Source organism: Lactuca sativa, chromosome 4, assembly GCF_002870075.4.
Source record: "Lactuca sativa cultivar Salinas chromosome 4, Lsat_Salinas_v11, whole genome shotgun sequence".
Lineage (NCBI taxonomy): Eukaryota > Viridiplantae > Streptophyta > Magnoliopsida > Asterales > Asteraceae > Lactuca > Lactuca sativa.
In genome coordinates, this window is record NC_056626.2 from 387,034,119 (window position 1) to 387,049,281 (window position 15,163).

Sequence of the window (15,163 nt, forward strand, 5' to 3'; positions counted from 1 at the left end):
GTGAGATACCCCCAGAATACCAACCACATATACGCCCTTCCAGGCCCTGACCTTCCGGTCCTCAACACAACATAATCGCCTTCCGGCCCGTAATATATTGCCTTCCGGCCCATAACATATTGCCTTCCGGCCCATAAGCATACAACACATACATAACATAATAAATAGTCATATAGCAGTTCATAGACATCAATCGATCAACAGATCACATACCATAGCATTACTCTAAACATGGTACCGGTCTGGCCGGTCACTAGCATAACATTACCCTATGAATCAGTCAACATACTAAATGCATACATACGCCTTTCCAGGCCATGACCTTCCGGTCAACATAGTAACGCCTTCCGGCATGTAACATATAATGACAACTACCCGGATTTCCATCCGGTAAAAAGGGTCGGCCTTGGTGCCATAAACCCTAACGATATAGTGAGGATAACTCACCTCGAAACTGCCGACTGAACAGATAGCTCAAGCTGCTCCGATCACTGATACGATCTCCACCTCTGGACAGCCTCCAATACACTTAACTCAAACAATAAACAACAATTACCAAAATACCCTTGGAACCACTGGTAAATCCTTGGTCAAAGACAAGGTCAAGTCAACCCCTGACTGACCCTACTCGCCGAGTCAACTCTATGACTCGTCGAGTCCCCATGCTCAGAACTTCACTTAACCCGCGACCTAACTCGCCGAGTCACCCCAAGACTCGTCGAGTTCAACGACTCTGAGTCCACTCGCCCTTGACTCACCGATTCCTTAAGATTCCTTTTCTACACGTCGAGTATCCCCTTTTTGCTTGACGAGTTCCTCCTGGAAGAATCGCGGGGCCACCCCGACTCAACTCGCCGAGTCTGACGAACAACTCGACGAGTCCCAGATATTCTTCAAGCTACTCGCCGAGTCTGTTCATCAGACTCGTCGAGTCCATGCCATGCAGTCGATCAAACTGCTTCCTGGGACAATTATGGTTCCGAAATACACGAGCATGGAACCTTCTGGACCTCTAAGGTCCTAATACAGAGTTATATCCATTTGATTAACAAAGTAATAATCCATCTAATCACCAAATGGGTTCCATAAACCCTAGATTCACGCACACATCAATATAACAGAAATGATCCGGATTATTACCTGAATAACACACTCTTTGGGTCCCCAAACCTCAGAAATCGAATCCCTTGCAGTTCCTTTAGTTAAAACCCTTCCCTCCTTGCACCGCAATTTCTTCAAGTCACCAATGGCCTTCAATCTTGCTCTAGATGCCCACAGCCGCTTAGGGTTCTTCTCAATCGACCAAAAGACGGACAATGACGGCCTAAGAGGCGTTATATACGACCCAAAACCAAACGGGTAGGGTTTCTGCTGAACAGCGTCGACTCGCCGAGTCCATATCTGGAGTCGTCGAGTCCAGTCGCGAACCCGCGACCAAGTCTGCGATCCTACTCGGCGAGTATAGGCTCCAAATCGCCGAGTCCCCTCTTAAAACACCCCCAAAATCATAATTATATCAATCTTTGAAATTCCGGGCTGTTACATTATACCATTGTGCCATGGGCTACCCCACATGGTCCTCCATGCAAGCATCACAAAGACATCTAGCATATCACATATCATATATCACATAGTTACTAGCATACCAGCTAGCATGAAGCTAACTATCATATCAGAAAACATAAGACGGGCCGGCCTTGGTGCCTTAGACCCATTGGTATGGTGAGAAGACTCACCTGCAACTGTCGGCTGAAGAAGTAAGATCACGCTGCTCCAACCACCGACACGAACTCCTCCACTTGTCAACACCAAATAACTGAACTCAATAAATATCAATCATTACCAAAATACCCCTGGAATTCAACTGGTCAACTCTTGGTCAAAGTCAAATTCCCGGTCAAAGTCAACCTTCCAAGTCAACCCTACTCGCCGAGTTTGCCTACTGACTCGCCGAGTTCATACGCTCAGAGTCCTTCCATTCGCGACTCGACTCGCCGAGTCTACCGATTTCCGAGTCCTGCCCTGTCCAACTCACTGAGTCCCCACTCAACTCACTGATCCGAGTCTCAACGTGAAGGGTTTGGGGTTTCGTGACTTGACTCGCCGATTCCAAGAACAGACTCACCGAGTCCAAGGCATTCTTCAACAGACTCGCCGAGTTATTCTTCCAACTCGCCGAGTTCCTGCCCATCTTCATCCAACTCGTCGAGTCCACCCATGTGACTCCCCGAGTCGCTTCAGTTCTTAATCTATTCGATGGCTTTTCGAGACATGTAGGGTCTCCAAACTATAGATCCATTGTCCTAGAGCATGCCTCACACGTAAAGTTGCAAACTTTACGTGATAGCAAAGAGATATAGGCCCAAAACACACCATGGCTAGGGTTTATGACAAAGGGGCTTCACCAATCATTCAAAGACTGGAACTTTATGACATTTAGGACCATCTCCAGTCTAGATCTGAGGTAGCAACCTCAGATCTAACCTCCAAACCCGAAATGACTCTTTACCATACCAAAAATGCCCCAAATCTCAAGAAGTGATGAATCTAGATGCAAGAAGAGCCCAAGCAACAGATAATTACCTCCAACATATTGCTCCAACTAAAGTAGTTTCCTGATCTACACCACTCCCTTGTAGTAAGCCCTTTGAACCTTCAAGCTCCTTCCACTAGAACACCTTTCCAAACTTAAATCTCTCTTCAATGGCCTCACACACACGAGCTAGGGTTTCTCGGCCTCAAGGGGGTGCTAAGGAGGCTTAGAGAAGGACATAAAGTCCTTTAAATAGGTTGCAACCCCCGGGATTAGGGTTTTCTCTCTTTAGCACCAACCTGTCGAGTCCAGCCGCCGACTCGGCGAGTTGGTCACTAAAACTGCGGCCAAAACCCGCTCCTACTCGGTGAGTAAGTGTGCCTACTCGTCAAGTCCCTCTTTTGAAATTACACTTTTGCCTTTTGAAATTCCGAGATGTTACAACTCTCCCCCACTTAAATTGGGCTTCATCCTCGAAGTCCGTTCCATCTAGCAACTCCATAACCCCTCCCACGACGTTTCTAATCGTTGCATACTTTTTCTGATCGGCCTAAACATCGAAATATCAACCTTGGAGTAATTCGATCATTAGTACCTTCGAGTACAATGCTCTTACTCAACCGGTAATCCTTCTGGTACTACCCAAGCACTTATAATTGGCATCCAAGGGGTTCACCCCTTTATCCTGCGTTGTCGTTGGCCTTACCAAGGCAACCAAATCAACCCCTGCTGGCTCCTAAAACCCGAAAATGAGATGGATTCCTTGCAACATAATCACGTTATTCAATCCGAAACCTGAAACGTCGAGATGGTATGTCCCCCCCTCCCTGACAGACCGTTTAACCTGCATCATTTCTGCATTCATTGCACTTATCTCCCAGCAGGCTACCTAACCCCTGATATAATCTAATCCAACTTTAGTCATCATACGAATATCGAGAATGCAAGCAGCTCCACGTATGTACCCCAAAATCACCCGAGTCGCTCCCACTCCTCTTGCTACTACGAAACTGCTTTCCCGAAGAACGACCAGGACCTCCCTAGTCCCAACTTGACTGTCCACTGTCCGAAACACCGAACACCTTCCCGATTGCTGAGCAAGAGACACATGCTCCACAATCCCACGTGACCTCTGAAGGACACCTCGTCTGACAATAACCGCCCTGGCGATACCTATTCTCTCAATTCCTTCACTCCTTTGATCCATCCGATCATGACAGGATGATAACCCGTCACCACTGAATCCGACGCAAAATGAGTGCCACAAGAACAACTGTGGTCTTTCATCATACCCGACCTCCCTCGACCTGCCTTTTCCTGGTTAAACATGTCGTGGTCCCATTACATACCAACTCGCATCACACCGTGATGGCTTGAGCTGCCATCCAACCAAACCCATTCATTACCCTGGTATCCTGCATTTGATGCCCTTGGCATCTTACGCTCTAGAATCTCATCTTACTGAAACAAAGTCCTGTACTGAACATGCACGAACCCCAATTCGGAATCTTTCTGAAACGAGTCGATACCCTGCTACTACCTCGAGATTCATAATACACCATAACTTCCGACGTCCTCTTCATGACTGATAAGTAATCACCCTTAGCCGATCCCTGAGACTACCAGTCTCTCATCTGGTCCAACCACTAGGTTTCCAAGAGATCAAAAACCAAGACTACCCAGCCGTATCCATACTGCATCATGTACCACATATCCACCAGATCCTGCAACTCGAGGTCCACCCTTGACTCAACAATCTCTACCATTTCCATTCTAAAATGCCATACCCATACGGGCTCATCCATGGATAATCCATCGAATAACCCCTCCGATCCTGATTTTACTTAAGTTGTGGCTTTCCCACGACTTGCGAGCTGATCTATGGTAAACCCAATCAATCGATGAACTCATGAATGCTACGGCTACCCCGTAGCCTTACAACACTGTCACAGTGAATGCTACGACTCCCCCGTAGTCTTACAACACTTTCATAGTGAATGCTACGTCTCCCCCGTAGTCTTACAACACTTCCACAGTGAATGCTACGGCTCCCCCGTAGTCTTACAACACTTTCACAGTGAATGCTACGGCTCCCCCGTAGTCTTACAACACTTTCATACTACATGATCGCTGCCTATGACCCTACTGCTCACCTATCAATCCGAATGCATCTCACTGTTGAGCACCCACGTAGTCTATCCTCTCAAACTGAACTCAATTACCGACTGGAACACTACCTGGTTCCCTTCCCCAAAGCCTGCAATATGTCGTCAGAAGGACGTGATCCAAATGCCGGAGAGTTTCCCGAACTCCCATCCCACGATATCCAATACTCAATTAGCCCCTAAGGCCGCCTTTCCTCCCCAAAAAGGGAAAATATGAGACGCATCCACGTCTCACTCTCGCTTTTATCCTGGATATCTGAATGATTCTCCCCCACTTACATTCGACTAAGTCCGCTTGGCACATGAAAATTGAAGGATTCCCAAATCCTCTCTCTCTCTCTCTCTCTCTCTCTCTCGTTCCAATGATCAATTTGCTGTCGGCCGGTGCCTAACAAAGCTACAACACCATGAATAACCCTTCCCCAAAACAACAAAACTCCCAAAAACCCGCTAGCATCTCTGAATCCCAATCATATCAATGGATTGAGATGCTTTAAATACTGACATACTCGGTTCTTGCTGACCAAAGGTCAGATGGTCTAACCAAAACTTCATCAACGATTCTCTCTTCCCTTGACAACCTCGAAATCCTTTCCAAACATGATAGCTAAGGTTACTGGAACCTAGTCATAATTCCTTCATATAAGCCCTTAAACCAATCTCGACCATACCCAAAATGACATGCACATATTGAAAACTCCGAGATAACTGGAGTCGGTGCCCTCACTGCTCCTCTCTGATCGTCAAGTAGTTGACTTTCCTGTCACCCATCTGCCCTTAATGACAATATGACACACTTGCCCCCTATGGGCATTCCCTGCTGACGTGGCCAAACCTGCTACACATGTAGCTACCTAGATCACCGAACAGCCTCCGACAATGACTCGGAGCAATCACGGTATATGCGGAATCCACTCCGCAAGATACATCCGTCTGAAGATTCATCAAGGATTCCTCGGCGTGCTGGCTGGCACCTGATACTCTTACTAACTTAAATAATAGTAGAAAACCGACCCGAGATCTAACTATCATACTCCCCAAGTAATATATTACTGATACCACCGGAAATGACCGAAGATAGCATATCCGCAAACATCTGAAGGACTCCTGAACATCTCCTCCTGAGTCACCTCGACCATCTGGAAAACATGATGCAACACTTCATCTTGATCCCAATGGCAATCCAATCCCTTGTAACGAAGCTCCATCACGTAGTTTTTGCAAGTGTTGTACCGAATCCAGCCCTGTTGGCCTCTCAAAGCTGATCCAAACTCCTGGATCCCCTCCCGAGATCCTCCACTATAGGCACCTGAGCTGGTCCCCTTTTCCAAAGGTGACCCTAATCAATCCCTGCTCTCGAACTCTAGAAGTCATAACATTCAGGGTATCGCACCCTGACACACTCACCAGCTCAAACGTCCACGGCCGATCTGCAATAAATGGAGCAATCTATGTTCTCGACCAGGTACAAACTATCCCCAAGACAAGGTCTTTAACTCCAAAAGTGCAATAGATCGCACCATCAATCCTTGCCGCCTGATGCAAGAGATCCAATGCGAAATCCAACTCCTGGCAGTCCTTCTGCTAATTGGCTCTCTACCGGAGTCAGGACCAAACCCTGGTCTTTCCCCCTTGCGTGCTTATCTGCATTTTGCACTGCAGCTATCCCCACAGTCCACTCATAACCACGAATTGCTTTCCCAGGTTTCTTGGATTCTTCGAGACTTTCCCCGATTCGAGTATGGATCCTGTGCTTTCAATAGTACGGGCCCAATACTACCTTCCACACCTATCCATACTTTCCTCTAGAATCATCCCAAATCCTCTAAGTCACCTACTTCCCTGATGTACTAAATGTCTGCTAAACAGCAGCACAATGGCCATTAATGCATCTCCTAGGTCTCCCCCTAGGCTCCCAACCACACCGAACCGCCCCACTAACTCACTGGAGCATATCCTAGGCTTTCCTAGGTTCCCGACCTCGCCCTGCCATCAACTGCTAAGGAACTCCGCACGATGCCAGTCATCTACCTCCTGGATATCATCACATCCACTTAGTAGCTGACTCCCATCACTAAAGAGTCCCACAAAGCACAAACCAAGCAGCATTCGTGAAGACGCACTCCTGACACTAATATCATCCTAGGGTAATCCCCGACCCACAAATGATCATGGAATATCCGGCCCACGTACTACAACCCAAGTTGTCCACATCCACCCTCGTTAACGGCAGCCTTATGCACGCAAATTGTACACAGAATAGGAAACGATCCGCACCAATTATTCTATGGCCATGAGATCCTAACCGTATACAATTCTAAAACATACACGTAACAGTTACCAATATCAATAATCATTCTCATTCTAGCATGGCATCCAGCATCCCAAGGCTACAAACATCACATATCAAGCCAATCTATCGCTGACTACTCAACACTAGCATGCAAGTCTAAGAGCTCATATAGCATACAAAGACATCTCTCCTAGCCCTAACTAGCATGCGATATTCAGATTCATCACCAAGTAATAACAGATAATAGATGTGGGTATTATAGGGAAACTTACTTGAGCCTGGCTGATTGCATGCACCACACCTCTTCGTTTCTTAGAAAACTTTTCCTTGAAAACATTTTCCTTTAAAACCTTACAGATCCCTAGTCTGAGTCCAGACACACCCAAAAGTATGTCCGAATCCCTCAAACCAAGGGTCTGATACCAACTTATAACGTCCCAAAAATCAGGGGTAAAAATTTCATTTTTAATGTAACTAAAACATTGATACCATTTAATTCAAACAATCAAATCATAGTCAATCAAATCGTTTATCAGAGTTTATCCCAAAATCATTCATTGCGGAAATCATAGGTGTGTGCACTGCGATCAATCCGAGCTCTCCTTTCCAACACGATGATACCTGAAACCATAAACAAAACCTGTAAGCACGAAGCTTAGTGAGTTCCCCAGAGCATACCATTCACACAAACCACATATCACATATCCTGTAGCTATAAAAACTACACACATATCATATATATATATATATATTGTTAGCTATAAAAGCTACCATATACCACATAAGCCTTGCATACATAGAACCTGAAATAGTGCCATGGGCTACCCCACATGGTCTTACATCCAATGCCACGGGCTACCCCACATGGTCTTTACCTAGGACTGCCATGGGCTACCCCACATGGTCTTACATCCAATGCCACGGGCTTCCCCTGGGGTCTTCCCTGCAAATACCATATATAACCAAATAGCATATCATGCATCACATAAATATCTACACATAACACGTACATAAAACTGTAAGGATGTCATGGGCTACCCCCAGGGTCTTATACCATTGTGCCATGGGCTACCCCACATGGTCCTCCATGCAAGCATCACAAAGACATCTAGCATATCACATATCACATAGTTACTAGCATACCACCTAGCATGAAGCTAACTATCATATCAGACAACATAAGACGGGCCGGCCTTGGTGCCTTAGACCCATTGGTATGGTGAGAAGACTCACCTGCAACTGTCGGCTGAAGAAGTAAGATCACACTGCTCCAACCACCGACACGAACTCCTCCACTGGTCAACACCAAATAACTGAACTCAATAAATATCAGTCATTACCAAAATACCCCTGGAATTCAACTGGTCAACTCTTGGTCAAAGTCAAATTCATGGTCAAAGTCAACCTTCCAAGTCAACCCTACTCGCCGAGTTTGCCTACTGACTCGCCGAGTTCATACGCTCAGAGTCCTTCCATTTGCGACTCGACTCGCCGAGTCTACCGATTTCCGAGTCCTGCCCTGTCCAACTCACTGAGTCCCCACTCAACTCACTGATTCGAGTCTCAACGTGAAGGGTTTGTGTAACATCCCCCACTAGCACATATCATAATATTGTCCGCTTTGGGCCACTCGGCACGAGGACTTCCCAGGGGGTCACCCATCCTGGTACTACTCCCTCCCGAGCATGCTTAACTGCAGAGTTCTTATGGGATTTGCTGCCCTCACGGCTTTAAAACGCGTTGTGATAGGGAAGGTATCCACACCCCTTATAAGGAATGCTTAGTTCTCCTTCCCAGCCGATGTGGGATCAGATCTAACCCACTTTCACCCCCCCCCCCCCCCCCCCCCCATTATAGGGTTTGACGTCCCCGTCGAACACATCAACCCGTGCCCTGGCTCTGATACCATTTGTAACATCCCCCTCTGGAACGTATCACAATATTGTCCGCTTTGGGCCACTCGGCACAAGGACTTCCCAGGGGGTCACCCATCCTGGTACTACTCCCGCCCGAGCACGCTTAACTGCAGAGTTCTTATGGGATCTGCTGCCCTCACGGCTTTAAAACGCGTTGTGTTAGGGAAGGTATCCACACCCTTTATAAGGAATGCTTAGTTCTCCTTCCTGTCGATGTGTTCGACGGGGATGTCGAACCCTATAATGGGGGGTGAAAGTGGGTTAGATCTGATCCCACATCGGCTGGGAAGGAGAACTAAGCATTCCTTATAAAGGGTGTGGATACCTTCCCTAACACAACGCGTTTTAAAGTCGTGAGGGCAGCAGATCCCATAAGAACTCTGCAGTTAAGCGTGCTCGGGCGGGAGTAGTACCAGGATGGGTGACCCCCTGGGAAGTCCTCGTGCCGAGTGGCCCAAAGCGGACAATATTGTGATACGTGCCAGAGGGGGATGTTACAGTTTGGGGTTTCGCGACTTGACTCGCCGAGTCCAAGAACAGACTCACCGAGTCCAAGGCATTCCTCAACAGACTCGCCGAGTTGTTCTTCCAACTCGCCGAGTTCCTGCACATCTTCATCCAACTCGCCGAGTCCACCCATGTGACTCGCCGAGTCGCTTCAGTTCTTAATCTGTTCGGTGGCTTTTCGAGCCATGCAGGGGCTCCAAACTGTAGATCCACTGTCCTAGAGCATGCCTCACACGTAAAGTTGCAAACTTTACGTGATAGCAAAGAGATATAGGCCCAAAACACACCATGGCTAGGGTTTATGACAAAGGGGCTTCACCAATCATTCAAAGACTGGAACTTTATGACATTTAGGACCATCTCCAGTCTAGATCTGAGGTAGCAAACTCAGATCTAACCTCCAAACCCGAAATGACTCTTTACCATACCAAAAATGCCCCAAATCTCAGGAAGTGATGAATCTAGATGCAAGAAGAGCCCAAGCAATAGATAATTACCTCCAACATATGCTCCAACTGAAGTAGTTTCCTGATCTACACCACTCCCTTGCAGTAAGCCTTTTGAACCTTCAAGCTTCTTCCACTAGAACACCTTTCCAAACTTAAATCTCTCTTCAATGGCCTCACACACACATGAGCTAGGGTTTCTCTGCCTTAAGGGGGTGCTAAGGAGGCTGAGAGAAGGACATAAAGTCCTTTAAATAGGTTGCAACCCCCGGGATTAGGGTTTTCTCTCTTCAGCACCAACTCGTCGAGTCCAGCCGCCGACTCGGCGAGTTGGTCACTTAAACTGCGACCAAAACCCGCTCCGACTCGGTGAGTAAGTGTTCCTACTCGTCGAGTCCCTCTTTTGAAATTACACTTTTGCCTTTTGAAATTCCGAGATGTTACAGGGATTATTGGAATTTTATATATATAAAGGAATTGTAAGTTGGTAATTTCCTTTGTATCCCATATTGGTGGGAGGAAGAAATCTTTGTGGGTTTATAAACTTATTCCCTTGATAGGCCATCAAAGGCTTTAGTGGATCAAAGGAATGGGCCAAGCCCACGCGCACACCTAGCTTAGCCTAGAACTAGCAGACACCGTGAGTGTACGAAATGACGCGATTTAGGCGCACTTTGGTTTCTAGGGGCCGGCCTATGAGGTCTCGTTTCATGCCTTCTAGGGTTTCAACACTTATAAATACTGCTCCACAGGAGCCGTATTTGACACTCACGAAAATTCAAAGCTCTCTCCTTCTTTCTGCGATTTTCTTCCAGTTTCCGAGTATTCACTTTGTGTTTATCGATTTTCCAGTGCTCTTGGAAATCAATAGATCAACATTAAATCTTGGGGTTTTACTCTGTTGCTTACAACCAATAGAATCGAAGTAAAAACCTTTAAGGACAGGAGTCAGATCCGTACAGTTATTCCACGTTTAAGATCAACCGTCAACATGTCGATTTTACATTGTTGTTTTGTATTTTAATTTCATCCAATAACAGAACACGCTCCTTCTACCTTTCTTATAATTAGATCTAATTGAAAAGGATTAATCTGGTTTCTGGAGAAAACTTGGTAATCATATTAATAATAATTGGATCTATTATTCGCAACTAATCGATATATAATTCTCAATATAATTTGTCGATTTCATTTGTTGTCTATTAGTTTGATTTACGACATCATCTTCTACCGGTCAACATATATTTGGTGGGTCCCATTATGTTGACCGATGAATCGTAGATCTATTTATCATGTTCATGGATTTTATAAAAATAATGAAATTGTATTTTCAATCTTTATTTATTTTTAAATTATATCATAGTATTGGGTAGGTCCCATAGTGTTGGAGATTTGCTATTTGACTTTTTGGATATACAGTCATATACACGGCATGCCTAGCATGCAAACATGCGACGGGAGCAAGAAAACAAATTTAAGCCTGTTAATATATTTTAAATTTAAACAGAGCTAATCATTTATTTGTACAATGAAAACAGTGTACCTACGACTTTTACTTTTTTTTTTTAATAAAATTAACTTGTGCACTATTTTATCTATTCAAGTATAAACATGCTATTAGTCAGTTGTAACAAAATCATATAAATAATACAACATTTTTAAACAAACTGAATCATAATTGCATAAATGGGTAAGAACTATAATTTATCACATAAATTGATAAAAATGTATAAATAATCTATTACATAGATTGAAAAAAATATACAACTTTATTGTCTATTTTTTTGGGAGCCATAAAATATATAAAAAAAAACTAGCAAGAAACTAAATGAAAACATTACGATATAGAGGAAGCCAAAATTGGGTTCCGAAGCCAAACAATCCAATTAAGTTTAGCTATTACTTCTATTTGTAACCCAAAGAAGAGTCTTATCCACTACATTATCAAACAAAATTGAGAGTTTAGGAGTAGTTATCCTAAAGATGATAGCAGAGATGGTCCGTTGATTTTGAATGTGATGTGCGAAGAGTAAAATAATATCCCCTAAATTATATATATATATATATATATATATATATATATATATATATATATATATATATATATATATATATAGAGAGAGAGAGAGAGAGAGGTTCAAATGTAAAAACTTAATTATTGTATGAATGTATAGTTAAATCTAGACCAATCATTTTGATAGGGATATAATAGTAATTTTATTATTATTAATTATGGTAAAAATTAAATCAATTTATTAAATTTAAAATAGGATATCAGTTTCATCCTAGTATCAACATAAGACCATCGTCTTCAACCCAAAGAACAGTCCACCGTCCCCATTACTAGGTTCATCACCATTGACAACTAAGCGGTTGGCGGAATATTAAGCTGTCATACCATTGCAGTCGGCATACCTATTGGACTTTGTAACCGTTATCAGATCGTTATCGTCGATGTTGCCTGCTAATATCCCCTTCACCGTCACCCGTGGAACCCTAAGCTTCCGGTTTGTCATCTTTGATTTCACCTTCTTGATTATCATCTTCGATTTAATTCCATCTTAATCGCAAAGTAACTTTCAAGTCTGTATGATAAACAATTTTTTTATATGTGCAAACCCTTAAATTATGCATCAAAAAAATAGAAGATACAGTTGCTTATTGTTTTTTACATTGTTGGTATTATCGAATTTGCAAATGTGTAATTATTTCCACTGATTGGTCTGTGTTGCCACAAGATTATAAAAAATTAGAATGAAACACTAAATTGGATTCATTATGCTCGTGAAATCAGTTTGACTTCATATATATTAGTAACTAGGCGAATGCCCACGCGTTGCGTAGAAACACCTATATAGTTAAAGTTTTTACAAATATATGATTTTTTAAATATAACAATAACGTTGTTGTTAAATTTGATATAATAATTTGTATATACTAAATTGATATAATATATTGATTATTTTGAATTATATGATAATATATACATTTGTTATTACTTCATAATCTCAATCGTTTGAATGACTTCTACCCGCGAGTTACAAATGAATAAAATTAAATATAATATATGATTTGATGTTATTTATAGTTGTTTTTATTGTTAATTAATTTTTTAAAACTTATTTGCTTAATGTTTTAATTTCTATCATTATAATTATTTAAAACATCAAACATTGTTTTTTTATTTTAAAGCTAACAACATAATCATTTATATAGAGTTGTTTTTAACTATTGTTATTGTAAGTTATTTTAAGCTACTTATTTGGAAACTTTTAACGATTATAAAAATATATTTAAGAAATATTTTAGTAGATTGAAATTACAATTTAGTTTTTGCTTTTATCACTACAATTTATCACTTTTAACTATTTACAAAATATTCTTTAGTTTTTTTAAATGGAACTGAAATTTATATTTGAGTTGACATTGTAATGCCCAGAAACACATATATAGTTGAAGTCTTTATATATATATATATATATATATATATATATATATATATATATATATATATATATATATAACATTAACGTTGTTGTTTAATTTGATATAATAATTCGTATATTAATTTGATATAATATATTGATTATTTTGAATTATATGATAATATATAAATCTATTATAACGTTATAATCTCAATCGTTTGAATGACTTCTACTCGCGAGTTACACATCAATAAAATTAAATATTATATATGGTTTAATATTATTTATAGTTGTTATTTTTAACTAATTTTTTAAAATTTATTTGCTTAATGTTTTAATTTCTATTATTATAATTATTTAAAACATCAAACATTATTTTTTGATTTTAAAGGTAACAATATAATCATTTATATAGAGTTATTTTTAACTATTGTTATTATAAGTTATTTTAAACTACTTATTTGAAAAGTTTTAACGATTATATAAATATATTTAGGAAATATTTTAGCTAAACTAATATTACAATTTAGTTTTTGCATTTACCACTATAATTTATCACTTTTAACTATTTACAAAATATTATTTGGTTTATTAGTGGAACTAAACATTATATTTAAGTTGACACTGTAATGTTATATTTAAATTAACAATTTAAGTATTTTGTCCAAACTGTTCAAAAATTGCAGCTTTAAACTGTTAATGGTTTATATGCAACAACATTTTAAATCTAATAAATTAAGTACAATATGTTAAAATTTAAAGACATAACTTTATAAATAGAAGTAAAGATATTATTTTAAAATTGAAATTTAGTCTATTTATAATTACACTTTAGGTTTGATATTTATTTAACATTATTAACCAACTTACAATCATTATTAGAAATACACTACAATTTATCACTTTTAACTATTTATAAAATAATCTTTGGGTTGTTTAAGTTAAATAAAATTTATATTTAAGTTGAGCCTATAATGTTATATTTTAATTAATAATTTAAGTATTTTATACAAATTGTTCAAAAATTATACCTTTAAAATGATAATGGTTTACATCCAACAATATATTAAAACTAATAAATTTAGTATAATATGTTAAAAGTTAAAAAGCATAATTTTATAAGTAGAATTAAAGATATTATTTTAATATTGAAATTTAGTTTATATATGAATACACTTTAGATTTGATATTTATTTAACCTTATTACCAAATTATAATTATTATTATAAAGAAATTGAAAAGTCATGGGAGTTTCAAATGAATGTGGTGAAAGGAAAAAAGAATGGGGGTTTGAAATACATGAGATTCAAGAAAAAATGCTAGGTTTATAAGTATGTATGATTCTAGTTCTTTCCTGCAAGTGTATCACTTCATTTTCATTAAATTTTAATAATATTAGTCATTTGTATTTATATTTTTTTAGTAAATTAGAAAGTGAAGCTATGAGGGATATGATTTCTTCTCATAGTTAGAATTGTACTTATTTTTGATGCTTTATATAATCTCCAACAGCATGAACGTTTTTATAAAAAATGTCAAATTAATCATCTTCAATTATTTTCTAAGTTATTTAATTTAATTAGTTTTTTTCAAGTTTAAGTAGTGATTTGTCATTTTTTTTCAAGTATGAACTGACCATTCTTCAAGAATTAGTATATTAGAATAAATAATTTACTACTTGTTTTGGAAGTTTACGGTTCTAGTTACACATTCTTGAAGAACAAAGTATATTCACCATTTTTCGTGTGGTTGTTGTCGTTGTATATAATACTCATTCTACAAAAGTTTATTCATTTTACTTAATTTTGTTTGTATTCTCAAAGAATATGAAAAATGCAAGGGAATGTGTATTCAACTTCATTTGTCAAGAACCAATAA